Source organism: Sminthopsis crassicaudata, chromosome 5 (assembly GCF_048593235.1).
Source record: "Sminthopsis crassicaudata isolate SCR6 chromosome 5, ASM4859323v1, whole genome shotgun sequence".
Taxonomy (NCBI): Eukaryota; Metazoa; Chordata; class Mammalia; order Dasyuromorphia; family Dasyuridae; genus Sminthopsis; species Sminthopsis crassicaudata.
The window spans coordinates 247330570-247349325 of NC_133621.1; the positions used below are offsets into that span (position 1 = coordinate 247330570).

General features: G+C 37.3%; 1 long non-coding RNA gene across 1 annotated transcript; it reads right to left on the reverse strand.

Annotated features, from left to right (window-relative positions):
• Nucleotides 1-12622: 12622 nt before the first annotated feature.
• Nucleotides 12623-17567, reverse strand: LOC141544503 (uncharacterized). Its single transcript, XR_012482621.1, has 2 exons — nt 16672-17567; nt 12623-13635 (listed from the first exon to the last, which is right to left on the reverse strand). It is a non-coding gene; the product is annotated as an uncharacterized LOC141544503 (long non-coding RNA).
• Nucleotides 17568-18756: the final 1189 nt, after the last annotated feature.

An 18756-nucleotide genomic window follows, 5' to 3' on the forward strand; every position in this document is an offset into this window, starting at 1 on the left:
GGATTTTGCTAAGGAAATAACTGGAACTAATTCCTGCACATTCACTCATTCCACTGTATAGGATTCCTGTTAAGAATCGTTTGATCAGCTTTATATATGCAGAAGATGATGGATTTTGCCCAAAATGTTCCAATGTAGCAAATAGGATAGAATTATCATCAACTATAATGTTCCTCATTGCAAAGGAAACATCAGGAACACTAGATTCAATAGAATGGGAGATAGAGAGGAACAAGTATCCGAAGGAATGGATTTTCCCTAAGGAAATAACTGGAACTATTGCCTGCACATTGACTCATTCCACTGTAAAGGATTCCTGTTAAGAATCCCTTGATCAGCTTTAGATATACAGAAGATAATGCATCTGGTACAGAAAGTCCAGTTGAAGCAAATAGGAGAGAAATTTAATCAAGTATAAAGTTCGTAATTGAAAAGGAAACATCAGGGACACTAGCCTCAATAGAATGGGAAGTTGAGAGAACAAGTATCCAAAGGAATGGATTTTCCCTAAGGAAATAACTGGAAATATTGCCTGCACATTCACTCTTCCCATTGTTAAGGATTCCTGTTAAGAAACCCTTGATCAGATTTAGATATACAAAAGATAATGCATCTGGTACAGAAAGTACAGTTGAAGCAAATAGGAGAGAATTATCATCAACTATAAAGTTCCTAATTGAAAAGGAAACATCAGGCACACTAGACTCAATAGAATGGGAAGTATAGAGGAACAAGTATCCGAAGGAATGGATTTTCCTAAAGGAAATAACTGGAACTATTGCCTGCACATTCACTCAATCCATTGTAAAGGATTCCTGTTAAGAATCCCTTGATCAGGTTTAGATATACAAAAGATAATGCATCTGGAACAGAAAGTCCAGTTGAAGGAAATAGGAGAGAATTATCATCAACTATAAAGTTCCTAATTGTAAAGGAAACATCAGGCACACTAGCCTCAATAGAATCGGAAATAGAGAGGAACAAGTATCCGAAGGAATGGATTTACCCTAATGAAATAACTGGAACTATTGCCGGCACATTCACTCATTCCACTGTAAAGAATTCCTTTTAAGAATACCTTGATCAGCTTTAGATATACAGAAGATAATGCATCTGGAACAGAAAGTCCAGTTGAAGCAAATAGGAGAGAATTATCATCAACTATAAAGATCCTAATTGAAAAGAAAACATCAGGCACACTAGCCCCAATAAAATGGGAAATAGAGAGGAACAAGTATCCGAAGGAATGGATTTTCCTTAAGGAAATAACTGGAACTATTGCCTGCCCATTCACTCATTCCACTGTAAAGGATTCCTGTTAAGAATCCCTTGATCAGCTTTAGATATACAGAAGATAATGCATCTGGTACAGAAAGTCCAGTTGAAGCAAATAGGAGAGAATTATCATCAACTATAAAGTTCCTAATTGAAAAGGAAACATCAGGCACACTAGCCTCAATAGAATGGGAAGTTGAGAGGAACAAGTATCCGAAGGAATGCATTTTCCCTAAGGAAATAACTGGAACTATTGCCTGAACATTCACTCATTCCACTGTAAAGGATTCCTGTTAAGAATCCCTTGATAAGCTTTAGATATACCGAAGAAAATGCATCTGGAACAGAAAGTCCAATTGAAGAAAATATGAGAGAATTATCATCAACTATAAAGTTCCTAATTGAAAAGGAAACATCAGGCACACTAGCCTCAATTGAATGGGAAGTCGAGAGGAACAAGTATCCGAAGGAATGGATTTTCCCTAAGGAAATAACTGGAACTATTGCCTGCACATTCAGTCATTCCACTGTAAAGGATTCCTGTTAAGAATCCTTTGATCAGCTTTAGATATACAGAAGATAATGAATCTGGAACAGAAAGTCCAATTGAAGAAAATATGAGAGAATTATCATCAACTATAAAGTTCCTAATTGAAAAGGAAACACCAGGCACAATAGCCTCAATAGAATGGGAAATATAGAGGAACAAGTATCCGAAGGAATGGATTTTCCTTAAGGAAATAACTGGAACTATTGCCTGCCCATTCACTCATTCCACTGTAAAGGATTCCTGTTAAGAATCCCTTGATCAGCTTTAGATATACAAAAGATAATGCATCTGGTACAGAAAGTCCAGTTGAAGCAAATAGGAGAGAATTATCATCAACTAAAAAGTTCCTAATTGAAAAGGAAACATCAGGCACACTAGCCACAATAGAATGGGAAATAGAGAGGAACAAGTATCCGAAGGAATGCATTTTCCCTAAGAAAATAACTGGAACTAATGCCTGCACATTCACTCATTCCACTGTAAAGGATTCCTGTTAAGAATCCCTTGATCAGCTTTAGATATACAGAAGATAATGCATCTGGTACAGAAAGTCCAGTTGAAGCAAATAGGAGAGAATTATCATCAACTATAAAGATCCTAATTGAAAAGAAAACATCAGGCACACTAGCCCCAATAAAATGGGAAATAGAGAGGAACAAGTATCCGAAGGAATGGATTTTCCTTAAGGAAATAACTGGAACTATTGCCTGCCCATTCACTCATTCCACTGTAAAGGATTCCTGTTAAGAATCCCTTGATCAGCTTTAAATATACAAAAGATAATGCATCTGGTACAGAAAGTCCAGTTGAAGCAAATAGGAGAGAATTATCATCAACTAAAAAGTTCCTAATTGAAAAGGAAACATCAGGCACACTAGCCACAATAGAATGGGAAATAGAGAGGAACAAGTATCCGAAGGAATGGATTTTCCCTAAGGAAATAACTGGAACTAATGCCTGCACATTCACTCATTCCACTGTAAAGGACTCCTGTTAAGAATCCCTTGATCAGCTTTAGATATACAGAAGATAATGCATCTGGTACAGAAAGTCCAGTTGAAGCAAATAGGAGAGAATTATCATCAACTATAAAGTTCCTAATTGAAAAGGAAACATCAGGCACACTAGCCTCAATAGAATGGGAAGTTGAGAGGAACAAGTATCCGAAGGAATGGATTTTCCCTAAGGAAATAACTGGAACTATTGCCTGAACATTCACTCATTCCACTGTAAAGGATTCCTGTTAAGAATCCCTTGATCAGCTTTAGATATACCGAAGAAAATGCATCTGGTACAGAAAGTCCAGTTGAAGCAAATAGGAGAGAAATTTAATCAAGTATAAAGTTCGTAATTGAAAAGGAAACATCCGGGACACTAGCCTCAATAGAATGGGAAGTTGAGAGAACAAGTATCCAAAGGAATGGATTTTCCCTAAGGAAATAACTGGAAATATTGCCTGCACATTCACTCTTCCCATTGTAAAGGATTCCTGTTAAGAAACCCTTGATCAGATTTAGATATACAAAAGATAATGCATCTGGTACAGAAAGTACAGTTGAAGCAAATAGGAGAGAATTATCATCAACTATAAAGTTCCTAATTGAAAAGGAAACATCAGGCACACTAGACTCAATAGAATGGGAAGTATAGAGGAACAAGTATCCGAAGGAATGGATTTTCCTAAAGGAAATAACTGGAACTATTGCCGGCACATTCACTCATTCCACTGTAAAGAATTCCTGTTAAGAATACCTTGATCAGGTTTAGATATACAAAAGATAATGCATCTGGAACAGAAAGTCCAGTTGAAGCAAATAGGAGAGAATTATCATCAACTATAAAGATCCTAATTGAAAAGAAAACATCAGGCACACTAGCCCCAATAAAATGGGAAATAGAGAGGAACAAGTATCCGAAGGAATGGATTTTCCTTAAGGAAATAACTGGAACTATTGCCTGCCCATTCACTCATTCCACTGTAAAGGATTCCTGTTAAGAATCCCTTGATCAGCTTTAGATATACAAAAGATAATGCATCTGGTACAGAAAGTCCAGTTGAAGCAAATAGGAGAGAATTATCATCAACTAAAAAGTTCCTAATTGAAAAGGAAACATCAGGCACACTAGCCACAATAGAATGGGAAATAGAGAGGAACAAGTATCCGAAGGAATGCATTTTCCCTAAGGAAATAACTGGAACTAATGCCTGCACATTCACTCATTCCACTGTAAAGGATTCCTGTTAAGAATCCCTTGATCAGCTTTAGATATACAGAAGATAATGCATCTGGTACAGAAAGTCCAGTTGAAGCAAATAGGAGAGAATTATCATCAACTATAAAGTTCCTTATTGAAAAGGAAACATCAGGCACACTAGCCTCAAAAGAATGGGAAATAGAGAGGAACAAGTATCTGAAGGAATGGATTTTCCCTAAGGAAATAACTGGAACTATTGCCTGCACATTCACTCATTCCACTGTAAAGGATTCCTGTTAAGAATCCCTTGATCAGCTTTAGATATACAGAAGATAATGCATCTGGTACAAAAAATCCAGTTGAAGCAAATAGGAGAGAACTTTAATCAAGTATAAAGTTCCTAATTGAAAAGGAAACATCAGGGACACTAGCCTCAATAGAATGGGAAGTTGAGAGAACAAGTATCGAAAAGAATGGATTTTCCCTAAGGAAATAACTGGAAATATTGCCTGCACATTCACTCATCCCATTGTAAAGGATTCCTGTTAAGAATCCCTTGATCAGCTTTAGATATAGAGAAGATAATGCATCTGGTACAAAAAATCCAGTTGAAGCAAATAGGAGAGAATTATCATCAACTATAAAGTTCCTAATTGAAAAGGAATCATCAGGCACACTAGCCTCAAGAGAATGGGAAATAGAGAGGAACAAGTATCTGAAGGAATGGATTTTCCCTAAGGAAATAACTGGAACTAATGCCTACACATTCACTCTTCCCATTGTAAAGGATTCCTGTTAAGAAACCCTTGATCAGATTTAGATATACAAAAGATAATGCATCTGGTACAGAAAGTACAGTTGAAGCAAATAGGAGAGAATTATCATCAACTATAAAGTTCCTAATTGAGAAGGAAACATCAGGCACACTAGACTCAATAGAATGGGAATAGAGAGGAACAAGTATCCGAAGGAATGGATTTTCCTAAAGGAAATAACTGGAACTATTGCCTGCACATTCACTCAATCCACTGTAAAGGATTCCTGTTAAGAATCCCTTGATCAGGTTTAGATATACAAAAGATAATGCAACTGGAACAGAAAGTCCAGTTGAAGGAAATAGGAGAGAATTATCATCAACTATAAAGTTCCTAATTGTAAAGGAAACATCAGGCACACTAGCCTCAATAGAATCGGAAATAGAGAGGAACAAGTATCCGAAGGAATGGATTTCCCTAATGAAATAACTGGAACTATTGCCTGCACATTCACTCATTCCACTGTAAAGAATTCCTGTTAAGAATCCCTTGATCAGCTTTAGATATACAGAAGATAATGCATCTGGAACAGAAAGTCCAGTTGAAGCAAATAGGAGAGAATTATCATCAACTATAAAGATCCTAATTGAAAAGAAAACATTAGGCACACTAGCCCCAATAAAATGGGAAATAGAGAGGAACAAGTATCCGAAGGAATGGATTTTCCCTAAGGAAATAACTGGAACTAATGCCTGCACATTCACTCATTCCACTGTAAAGGATTCCTGTTAAGAATCCCTTGATCAGCTTTAGATATACAGAAGATAATGCATCTGGTACAGAAAGTCCAGTTGAAGCAAATAGGAGAGAATTATCATCAACTAAAAAGTTCCTAATTGAAAAGGAAACATCAGGCACACTAGCCACAATAGAATGGGAAATAGAGAGGAACAAGTATCCGAAGGAATGCATTTTCCCTAAGAAAATAACTGGAACTAATGCCTGCACATTCACTCATTCCACTGTAAAGGATTCCTGTTAAGAATCCCTTGATCAGCTTTAGATATACAGAAGATAATGCATCTGGTACAGAAAGTCCAGTTGAAGCAAATAGGAGAGAATTATCATCAACTATAAAGATCCTAATTGAAAAGAAAACATCAGGCACACTAGCCCCAATAAAATGGGAAATAGAGAGGAACAAGTATCCGAAGGAATGGATTTTCCTTAAGGAAATAACTGGAACTATTGCCTGCCCATTCACTCATTCCACTGTAAAGGATTCCTGTTAAGAATCCCTTGATCAGCTTTAAATATACAAAAGATAATGCATCTGGTACAGAAAGTCCAGTTGAAGCAAATAGGAGAGAATTATCATCAACTAAAAAGTTCCTAATTGAAAAGGAAACATCAGGCACACTAGCCACAATAGAATGGGAAATAGAGAGGAACAAGTATCCGAAGGAATGGATTTTCCCTAAGGAAATAACTGGAACTAATGCCTGCACATTCACTCATTCCACTGTAAAGGATTCCTGTTAAGAATCCCTTGATCAGCTTTAGATATACAGAAGATAATGCATCTGGTACAGAAAGTCCAGTTGAAGCAAATAGGAGAGAATTATCATCAACTATAAAGTTCCTAATTGAAAAGGAAACATCAGGCACACTAGCCTCAATAGAATGGGAAGTTGAGAGGAACAAGTATCCGAAGGAATGGATTTTCCCTAAGGAAATAACTGGAACTATTGCCTGAACATTCACTCATTCCACTGTAAAGGATTCCTGTTAAGAATCCCTTGATCAGCTTTAGATATACCGAAGAAAATGCATCTGGTACAGAAAGTCCAGTTGAAGCAAATAGGAGAGAAATTTAATCAAGTATAAAGTTCGTAATTGAAAAGGAAACATCCGGGACACTAGCCTCAATAGAATGGGAAGTTGAGAGAACAAGTATCCAAAGGAATGGATTTTCCCTAAGGAAATAACTGGAAATATTGCCTGCACATTCACTCTTCCCATTGTAAAGGATTCCTGTTAAGAAACCCTTGATCAGATTTAGATATACAAAAGATAATGCATCTGGTACAGAAAGTACAGTTGAAGCAAATAGGACAGAATTATCATCAACTATAAAGTTCCTAATTGAAAAGGAAACATCAGGCACACTAGACTCAATAGAATGGGAAGTATAGAGGAACAAGTATCCGAAGGAATGGATTTTCCTAAAGGAAATAACTGGAACTATTGCCTGCACATTCACTCAATCCACTGTAAAGGATTCCTGTTAAGAATCCCTTGATCAGGTTTAGATATACAAAAGATAATGCATCTGGAACAGAAAGTCCAGTTGAAGGATATAGGAGAGAATTATCATCAACTATAAGGTTCCTAATTGTAAAGGAAACATCAGGCACACTAGCCTCAATAGAATCGGAAATAGAGAGGAACAAGTATCCGAAGGAATGGATTTACCCTAATGAAATAACTGGAACTATTGCCGGCACATTCACTCATTCCACTGTAAAGAATTCCTGTTAAGAATACCTTGATCAGCTTTAGATATACAGAAGATAATGCATCTGGAACAGAAAGTCCAGTTGAAGCAAATAGGAGAGAATTATCATCAACTATAAAGATCCTAATTGAAAAGAAAACATCAGGCACACTAGCCCCAATAAAATGGGAAATAGAGAGGAACAAGTATCCGAAGGAATGGATTTTCCTTAAGGAAATAACTGGAACTATTGCCTGCCCATTCACTCATTCCACTGTAAAGGATTCCTGTTAAGAATCCCTTGATCAGCTTTAGATATACAAAAGATAATGCATCTGGTACAGAAAGTCCAGTTGAAGCAAATAGGAGAGAATTATCATCAACTAAAAAGTTCCTAATTGAAAAGGAAACATCAGGCACACTAGCCACAATAGAATGGGAAATAGAGAGGAACAAGTATCCGAAGGAATGCATTTTCCCTAAGGAAATAACTGGAACTAATGCCTGCACATTCACTCATTCCACTGTAAAGGATTCCTGTTAAGAATCCCTTGATCAGCTTTAGATATACAGAAGATAATGCATCTGGTACAGAAAGTCCAGTTGAAGCAAATAGGAGAGAATTATCATCAACTATAAAGTTCCTTATTGAAAAGGAAACATCAGGCACACTAGCCTCAAAAGAATGGGAAATAGAGAGGAACAAGTATCTGAAGGAATGGATTTTCCCTAAGGAAATAACTGGAACTATTGCCTGCACATTCACTCATTCCACTGTAAAGGATTCCTGTTAAGAATCCCTTGATCAGCTTTAGATATACAGAAGATAATGCATCTGGTACAAAAAATCCAGTTGAAGCAAATAGGAGAGAACTTTAATCAAGTATAAAGTTCCTAATTGAAAAGGAAACATCAGGGACACTAGCCTCAATAGAATGGGAAGTTGAGAGAACAAGTATCGAAAAGAATGGATTTTCCCTAAGGAAATAACTGGAAATATTGCCTGCACATTCACTCATCCCACTGTAAAGGATTCCTGTTAAGAATCCCTTGATCAGCTTTAGATATACAGAAGATAATGCATCTGGTACAAAAAATCCAGTTGAAGCAAATAGGAGAGATTATCATCAACTATAAAGTTCCTAATTGAAAAGGAATCATCAGGCACACTAGCCTCAAGAGAATGGGAAATAGAGAGGAACAAGTATCTGAAGGAATGGATTTTCCCTAAGGAAATAACTGGAACTAATGCCTACACATTCACTCTTCCCATTGTAAAGGATTCCTGTTAAGAAACCCTTGATCAGATTTAGATATACAAAAGATAATGCATCTGGTACAGAAAGTACAGTTGAAGCAAATAGGAGAGAATTATCATCAACTATAAAGTTCCTAATTGAGAAGGAAACATCAGGCACACTAGACTCAATAGAATGGGAAGTAGAGAGGAACAAGTATCCGAAGGAATGGATTTTCCTAAAGGAAATAACTGGAACTATTGCCTGCACATTCACTCAATCCACTGTAAAGGATTCCTGTTAAGAATCCCTTGATCAGGTTTAGATATACAAAAGATAATGCAACTGGAACAGAAAGTCCAGTTGAAGGAAATAGGAGAGAATTATCATCAACTATAAAGTTCCTAATTGTAAAGGAAACATCAGGCACACTAGCCTCAATAGAATCGGAAATAGAGAGGAACAAGTATCCGAAGGAATGGATTTACCCTAATGAAATAACTGGAACTATTGCCTGCACATTCACTCATTCCACTGTAAAGAATTCCTGTTAAGAATCCCTTGATCAGCTTTAGATATACAGAAGATAATGCATCTGGAACAGAAAGTCCAGTTGAAGCAAATAGGAGAGAATTATCATCAACTATAAAGATCCTAATTGAAAAGAAAACATTAGGCACACTAGCCCCAATAAAATGGGAAATAGAGAGGAACAAGTATCCGAAGGAATGGATTTTCCCTAAGGAAATAACTGGAACTAATGCCTGCACATTCACTCATTCCACTGTAAAGGATTCCTGTTAAGAATCCCTTGATCAGCTTTAGATATACAGAAGATAATGCATCTGGTACAGAAAGTCCAGTTGAAGCAAATAGGAAAGAATTATCATCAACTATAAAGATCCTAATTGAAAAGGAAACATCAGACACACTAGCCACAATAGAATGGGAAATAGAGAGGAACAAGTATCCGAAGGAATGGATTTTCCCTAAGGAAATAACTGGAACTAATGCCTGCACATTCACTCATTCCACTGTAAAGGATTCCTGTTAAGAATCCCTTGATCAGCTTTAGATATACAGAAGATAATGCATCTGGTACAGAAAGTCCAGTTGAAGCAAATAGGAGAGAATTATCATCAACTATAAAGATCCTAATTGAAAAGAAAACATCAGGCACACTAGCCCCAATAAAATGGGAAATAGAGAGGAACAAGTATCCGAAGGAATGGATTTTCCTTAAGGAAATAACTGGAACTATTGCCTGCCCATTCACTCATTCCACTGTAAAGGATTCCTGTTAAGAATCCCTTGATCAGCTTTAGATATACAAAAGATAATGCATCTGGTACAGAAAGTCCAGTTGAAGCAAATAGGAGAGAATTATCATCAACTAAAAAGTTCCTAATTGAAAAGGAAACATCAGGCACACTAGCCACAATAGAATGGGAAATAGAGAGGAACAAGTATCCGAAGGAATGCATTTTCCCTAAGGAAATAACTGGAACTAATGCCTGCACATTCACTCATTCCACTGTAAAGGATTCCTGTTAAGAATCCCTTGATCAGCTTTAGATATACAGAAGATAATGCATCTGGTACAGAAAGTCCAGTTGAAGCAAATAGGAGAGAATTATCATCAACTATAAAGTTCCTTATTGAAAAGGAAACATCAGGCACACTAGCCTCAAAAGAATGGGAAATAGAGAGGAACAAGTATCTGAAGGAATGGATTTTCCCTAAGGAAATAACTGGAACTATTGCCTGCACATTCACTCATTCCACTGTAAAGGATTCCTGTTAAGAATCCCTTGATCAGCTTTAGATATACAGAAGATAATGCATCTGGTACAAAAAATCCAGTTGAAGCAAATAGGAGAGAACTTTAATCAAGTATAAAGTTCCTAATTGAAAAGGAAACATCAGGGACACTAGCCTCAATAGAATGGGAAGTTGAGAGAACAAGTATCGAAAAGAATGGATTTTCCCTAAGGAAATAACTGGAAATATTGCCTGCACATTCACTCATCCCACTGTAAAGGATTCCTGTTAAGAATCCCTTGATCAGCTTTAGATATACAGAAGATAATGCATCTGGTACAAAAAATCCAGTTGAAGCAAATAGGAGAGATTTATCATCAACTATAAAGTTCCTAATTGAAAAGGAATCATCAGGCACACTAGCCTCAAGAGAATGGGAAATAGAGAGGAACAAGTATCTGAAGGAATGGATTTTCCCTAAGGAAATAACTGGAACTAATGCCTACACATTCACTCTTCCCATTGTAAAGGATTCCTGTTAAGAAACCCTTGATCAGATTTAGATATACAAAAGATAATGCATCTGGTACAGAAAGTACAGTTGAAGCAAATAGGAGAGAATTATCATCAACTATAAAGTTCCTAATTGAGAAGGAAACATCAGGCACACTAGACTCAATAGAATGGGAAGTAGAGAGGAACAAGTATCCGAAGGAATGGATTTTCCTAAAGGAAATAACTGGAACTATTGCCTGCACATTCACTCAATCCACTGTAAAGGATTCCTGTTAAGAATCCCTTGATCAGGTTTAGATATACAAAAGATAATGCAACTGGAACAGAAAGTCCAGTTGAAGGAAATAGGAGAGAATTATCATCAACTATAAAGTTCCTAATTGTAAAGGAAACATCAGGCACACTAGCCTCAATAGAATCGGAAATAGAGAGGAACAAGTATCCGAAGGAATGGATTTACCCTAATGAAATAACTGGAACTATTGACTGCACATTCACTCATTCCACTGTAAAGAATTCCTGTTAAGAATCCCTTGATCAGCTTTAGATATACAGAAGATAATGCATCTGGAACAGAAAGTCCAGTTGAAGCAAATAGGAGAGAATTATCATCAACTATAAAGATTCTAATTGAAAAGAAAACATTAGGCACACTAGCCCCAATAAAATGGGAAATAGAGAGGAACAAGTATCCGAAGGAATGGATTTTCCCTAAGGAAATAACTGGAACTAATGCCTGCACATTCACTCATTCCACTGTAAAGGATTCCTGTTAAGAATCCCTTGATCAGCTTTAGATATACAGAAGATAATGCATCTGGTACAGAAAGTCCAGTTGAAGCAAATAGGAGAGAATTATCATCAACTATAAAGTTCCTAATTGAAAAGGAAACATCAGGCACACTAGCCTCAAAAGAATGGGAAATAGAGAGGAACAAGTATCTGAAGGAATGGATTTTCCCTAAGGAAATAACTGGAACTATTGCCTGCACATTCACTCATTCCACTGTAAAGGATTTCTGTTAAGAATCCCTTGATCAGCTTTAGATATACCGAAGAAAATGCATCTGGTACAGAAAGTACAGTTGAAGCAAATAGGAGAGAATTATCATCAACTATAAAGTTCCTAATTGAAACGGAAACATCAGGCACACTAGCCTCAATAGAATGGGAAGTTGAGAGGAACAAGTATCCGAACGAATGGATTTTCCCTAAGGAAATAAATGGAACTAATGCCTGCACATTCACTCATTCCACTGTAAAGGATTCCTGTTAATAATCCCTTGATCAGCTTTAGATATACAGAAGATAATGCATCTGGTACAGAAAGTCCAATTGAAGCAAATAGGAGAGAATTATCATCAACTATAAAGTTCCTAATTGAAAAGGAAACATCAGGCATACTAGCCCCAATAGAATGGGAAATAGAGAGGAACAAGTATCCGAAGGAATGGATTTTCTCTAAGGAAATAAATGGAAGTAATGCCTGCTCATTCAGTCATTACACTGTAAAGGATTCCTGTTAAGAATCCCTTGATCAGCTTTAGATATACAAAAGATAATGCATCTGGTACAGAAAGTCCAGTTGAAGCAAATAGGAGAGAATTATCATCAACTAAAAAGTTCTTAATTGAAAAGGAAACATCAGGCACACTAGCCTCTATACAATGGGAAATAGAGAGGAACAAGTATCCGAAGGAAGGGATTTTTGACCCGGCCCGCGGGTCTCGAACTAGGGACGGCTGAAGTCACACATCAGTCTGTAAGCCGGAGGCTGGGGAAGGCGTTTGCCTGGGAATGGGCTGAAAAGAAAGAAAGAATGGAAACTACTCTGTGTAGTGACAGAATAGCTCGTTTATTGAGACAAAGCAAAGGGTTTTTATATGTTGTGGAGCGAATGCCATGTAGCAAAGTAAATTTCCATAGAACAAAAGATATAACATTTGTTGACCATATATCAGAAAGTCAAGGCAATATGTGACGGTTTGTGGTTGGAACATTCGTCATGTTTTTGACAGTTAACGCTTGGGTCAGAAAAACCTTGGGGCAGGGAGTTCTTACACATCCAGGACATTCCTTTGGGGCCAAGACTTTTATCTAATCTTAAAGTGGTTTGTAGATGTCTGAGTGAAGGGCCTTGGCATGTCCCCCTTTTTTCATTTGTAAGGTGACAGGCCTGTCTTAGGCTGTGTGACCTGCCTCCGGTTGTGGGGAGTGAGCGTTCGATCTATGGCAATAGCATGCCACCAAATGCTGTCTTAGGTCATCGGGGTCAACCACACCAACTCAAGGGTACATTATACCAGATCCTATCTTAAGTGGGTGGGAAACAGACCTCTCGAGGTTGCCCGTCATGGCAATTGCGTGGTCTTACTGCCATGGTTCTGGAAATAACAAATCAAACCTCAAATCATCCACCACCCGGGGTCACACTAATCCCGTCATGGGCTCAGTCACAGCTTACATAAGAAATGGGGTAGGACATGATTGAGACCAAGTCTTGGAAAGACACCAGGGAAAAATGGGGGAAGTGTCAGTAATAGATATTTTATCTTAATAGTGAGGCTTCAATACTGCTATCAAGATTTTACATGCACAGTTCATTAGTTGCTTTTCAATGTCTGTCTCAGTTTGTTCTCTGCATTCAGTTGGGAAGTCCACACCCTCGGAGTCCACCAGTCCTTTAATTCTGGTATGTTGAGTCCACTCTCTTTCCTGTGTAGCACTGCTGTATCTGATGTCAAGAGGATCTGGAACAGTCCTTTCCATCTCAGGGTCAGCTTGTCCTCCTTCCATGTCTGAACCAGGACCCCATCTCCAAGCTAGAACTCATGCACTGTTGAAATCCTAAGGGAGGAGTCTGAGCAATAAGCCTGTTTAGTTGCAAAGTTTTCAGATGTTACAGTAAAGACATAACATATTTCCTTAAAAACAAATCCTTGGTTTCAAATATTGGATACAAGTAAGAATTTTGAATCCCTTTTGGATAAGGGTGACCATACAATAATTCATAAGGTGACAATTCCACATCTCTTCAGGGGTTTTGTTTTAATTCTTAATAAGGCAAGGGGAAGGCACTTGGTCCAGGGCAATTGTGTCTCTAATGCCAATTCAGTCAGTTGCTGTTTAATTTCCTTATCCACCCTTTCCACTTTACATGATGAGGGAGGATGCTATAGCTTGGGCCACAGATTGGAGGATCTTAGCTGTGAAACAGGTGCTTTGGCCTAAATCTGCCTGCTCCACCATCTCCTCTGTACTTACAGATTCCTCTTCTCCAGGCTGCTTTGCTTCCTCATCTGCAAAGCAGTTTCTCCTTATCTCAAATGAATTTCCTCTTTGGTGCCCCTGCACATGAATCACTGCAGCATTCTTAGGTAACATAAGATTAGTCAAAATTTCAGTGACCAATGCCCTGTGTGCCAATCCCTTTCCTTTACTGTTTACCATTCCCCTTTCTTCCCATATTTCCCAAATATATGAACAATTCCCCAAGCATATTTTGAATCAGTCCTTCAAGCAATTTTAGGGCTTGATTTATTGCATATAATTCACAAATTTTGAGCTGACCATTCTTTTGGCAAGAATCCAGCTTGAACCAGAGTCAAATCTTCCCATTAACAATAGCATAACCATTTTTCCTTTTCCCATTAACTATTTGTGAAGAACCATCTATGAACTATTCAGTGCCTTTCAACAAAGGGACTTCCTACAAATCTTCCCTAACCTTAGTTTGGTAATCAATCACATTTGGACAATCATGTTCAAGGGACACATGTTTCCCAGGGGAAGCAGATAAGAACATGGCTGTATTAAAGTTATGGTCTGGTGAGAGTGCCAAATCATCTCTTTCCAATAGTATTGCTTCATATTTTAAAATCCTTGAATCAGTTAGCCACCTCCTGGCCTCTTTGATTCAGAATTGATTGAACCTGGTGCAGGACATTCACTATTAAACTATTCCCAAAGGTTAATTTCTGACTTTTCTTGTACCAAAAGTGCTGTGGCTGATAACACTCCTAAAGCCACATTGTTTACTGTATTTATATTTTACCTCATGTTTCACAAATTGAAATTTGTTTTAAGAAATTCTCAATCCCTGTGCTCCTAAATAATTTAACAAACTGATAGTGACTTGGACAAGGTCACTTTTTTTTTTTTTTTTTTTTTTTTTGTCACAAAAAGATCATCTACATTTTGTAAGACTTTTAACAATAAGAAATTTATCCCAGAATGTTCACACAATTCTTATATACCCAAGTAGATGTTTTATAAGTTGAACATTGTACCAATTATTTTGTTTTTAAAATACCCAATACACAGAAAAATCCCAAATTACATATTGCCATAACAAAAACATTTTCAAAAGGACAAAGGCAAGAACTATTATACTTGTAGTCCCTGTAAATAATTGGAATCAATACAATTAATTAAAACTTCTATTTTCACATAAAGGAATCTGAAAAATTCTTAAAAACATCAATTAAACATTTTTTTTTTATAAATAACCCTTTCAGACTATATATCACATTTCTGATCATATTCTTTAAACACAAAAACCATTATGTATTTTAGAAACAAATGTTCACTCAATTAACATCTTGTAAGAGTGGCTTGACCCTTTATCAGTTTGCTTTCTTCAACCAAAAACAGCTGCAGCTTCCTACTGCTGTTCTCCCCCTGTAAAAACACATCCTGTCTCACAGTCATCTCTCCGTGACTCCCCTTTCCAACTAGTTCCTTCTTTTCCCCACTGATTTCTTCTTGAAATCTTTTTGCTCCCACTAATCAATCCTTCTTAAATCACCTTCATTCTCCTGTCCCATCTCTCTGTCTTTCTCTCTTCCCAATGCCTACTTGCTCAAACTTTCTCTGACATACTTTAAACACTTCCAAACCAATAACTCTTCTGACTAGATGCTTCATTTAAACTATTAATTAATTTTGCAAATCAATCTCTCTTGTCCCTTTTCTTTAATCACCCCTTTTTTTTTTAAACTTTAAACTTTAAGATTCATAACCCATAATGATAACAAATTACCCAATGTTTCAGAAGCAAACCAAATAGTTTTTTTTTTTTTTTTTCTGCCTGAGTGCTTCAAGGCCACTAGTAGAAGCTTCTCAGGCGGTATGGTATTAAGCAGATAAGATTGTAATGCTGTTACTCCCCTTTAGCAGGCTTTGAAAATCTGCTTTTCAGAGAAAACTTTCCCACCAGTTTAAAATAGTCAAGTTTTTTCTTTTACTTACAAATTAGCACAACAGGTTAAAAAGTTTAAAATCACAAACAATTTTTATATTAAGTGACATTAAAATAATCAATTCCCAAATTTCTTAATCATTGTTTTTAAAACTTAACAAAGCTCTTAAATCACTAAAGCAAACTAGAGGCTTTTCCTAGGACTCCCGCTGCCAGAGAGAAGTTTGTTTCACCTTGAACATTCTTCCCTCCCAGAATCCAAACAGAGTTTCTCTAAACTTCCAAGCCCATTTTAATGCATTTCTCTGCCTTCACAGGGAATGCCTAGATATTCCATGATTTAAGACCACTCTGAAAGAATTACTATTCTGAATGAATTCCAATTTCCACAATTCAGCCTGTTATTTTTCTAAGCCTGTAACACAGAGGCTGAATTCTTATCTCTTATGAGCTTGCTAACTTTTAACACAGAACAGAAGCAATGCAAAGCAGACAAACATACACAGACAGACACAGAGCTCTATTTTTCTTAACTGTTAAGCCTCTTTCTCTAAAGCTTTCTTTTAAGATCTTTCCTTTTAACCTTAATTCTTTGTTCCCTAAAACTCTCTTTAAGATTTTTAACGAAAATCTGTTCTTTAGAAAGGTGGGAGCCCATGATTTCGACGGATTGGTTCACTTACACTGTATGTGAAGATTCTCTTCGGGGTCCTTAGACGGGGGCCTGGCCAGGCGGTTCATCTCTCCTTCTCTTCGTCAATCCGTCGGGCTGATATGGATCTTCAGGTCCCTGTTCGGGCGCCAATTTGACCCGGCCCGCGGGTCTCGAACTAGGGACGGCTGAAGTCACACATCAGTCTGTAAGCCGGAGGCTGGGGAAGGCGTTTGCCTGGGAATGGGCTGAAAAGAAAGAAAGAATGGAAACTACTCTGTGTAGTGACAGAATAGCTCGTTTATTGAGACAAAGCAAAGGGTTTTTATATGTTGTGGAGCGAATGCCATGTAGCAAAGTAAATTTCCATAGAACAAAAGATATAACATTTGTTGACCATATATCAGAAAGTCAAGGCAATATGTGACGGTTTGTGGTTGGAACATTCGTCATGTTTTTGACAGTTAACGCTTGGGTCAGAAAAACCTTGGGGCAGGGAGTTCTTACACATCCAGGACATTCCTTTGGGGCCAAGACTTTTATCTAATCTTAAAATGGTTTGTAGATGTCTGAGTGAAGGGCCTTGGCAGATTTTCCCTAAGGAAATAACTGGAACCATTGCCTGCACATTCACTCATTCTACTGCAAAGGATTCCTGTTAAGAATCCCTTGATCAGCTTTAGATATACAAAAGATAATGCATCTGGTACAGAAAGTCCAGTTGAAGCAAATAGGAGAGAATTATCATCAACTAAAAAGTTCCTAATTGAAAAGGAAACATCAGGCACACTAGCCTCAATAGAATGGGAAGTTGAGAGGAACAAGTATCCGAACGAATGGATTTTCCCTAAGGAAATAAATGGAACTAATGCCTGCACATTCACTCATTCCACTGTAAAGGATTCCTGTTAAGAATCCCTTGATCAGCTTTAGATATACAAAAGATAATGCATCTGGTACAGAAAGTCCAGTTGAAGCAAATAGGAGAGAAATTTAATCAAGTATAAAGTTCCTAATTGAAAAGGAAACATAAGGGACACGCCTCAATAGAATGGGAAGTTGAGAGAACAAGTATCGAAAAGAATGGATTTTCCCTAAGGAAATAACTGGAAATATTGCCTGCACATTCACTCATCCCACTGTAAAGGATTCCTGTTAAGAATCCCTTGATCAGCTTTAGATATACAGAAGATAATGCATCTGGTACAAAAAATCCAGTTGAAGCAAATAGGAGAGAATTACAATCAACTATAAAGTTCCTAATTGAAAAGGAATCATCAGGCACACTAGCCTCAAGAGAATGGGAAATAGAGAGGAACAAGTATCTGAAGGAATGGATTTTCCCTAAGGAAATAACTGGAACTAATGCCTACACATTCACTCTTCCCATTGTAAAGAATTCCTGTTAAGAAACCCTTGATCAGATTTAGATATACAAAAGATAATGCATCTGGTACAGAAAGTACAGTTGAAGCAAATAGGAGAGAATTATCATCAACTATAAAGTTCCTAATTGAAAAGGAAACATCAGGCACACTAGACTCAATAGAATGGGAAGTAGAGAGGAACAAGTATCCGAAGGAATGGATTTTCCTAAAGGAAATAACTGGAACTATTGCCTGCACATTCACTCAATCCACTGTAAAGGATTCCTGTTAAGAATCCCTTGATCAGGTTTAGATATACAAAAGATAATGCATCTGGTACAGAAAGTCCAGTTGAAGCAAATAGGAGAGAATTATCATCAACTATAAAGTTCCTAATTGAAAAGGAAACATCAGGCACACTAGCCTCAATAGAATGGGAAGTTGAGAGGAACAAGTATCCGAAGGAATGGATTTTCCCTAAGGAAATAACTGGAACTATTGCCTGAACATTCACTCATTCCACTGTAAAGGATTCCTGTTAAGAATCCCTTGATCAGCTTTAGATATACCGAAGAAAATGCATCTGGTACAGAAAGTCCAGTTGAAGCAAATAGGAGAGAAATTTAATCAAGTATAAAGTTCGTAATTGAAAAGGAAACATCCGGGACACTAGCCTCAATAGAATGGGAAGTTGAGAGAACAAGTATCCAAAGGAATGGATTTTCCCTAAGGAAATAACTGGAAATATT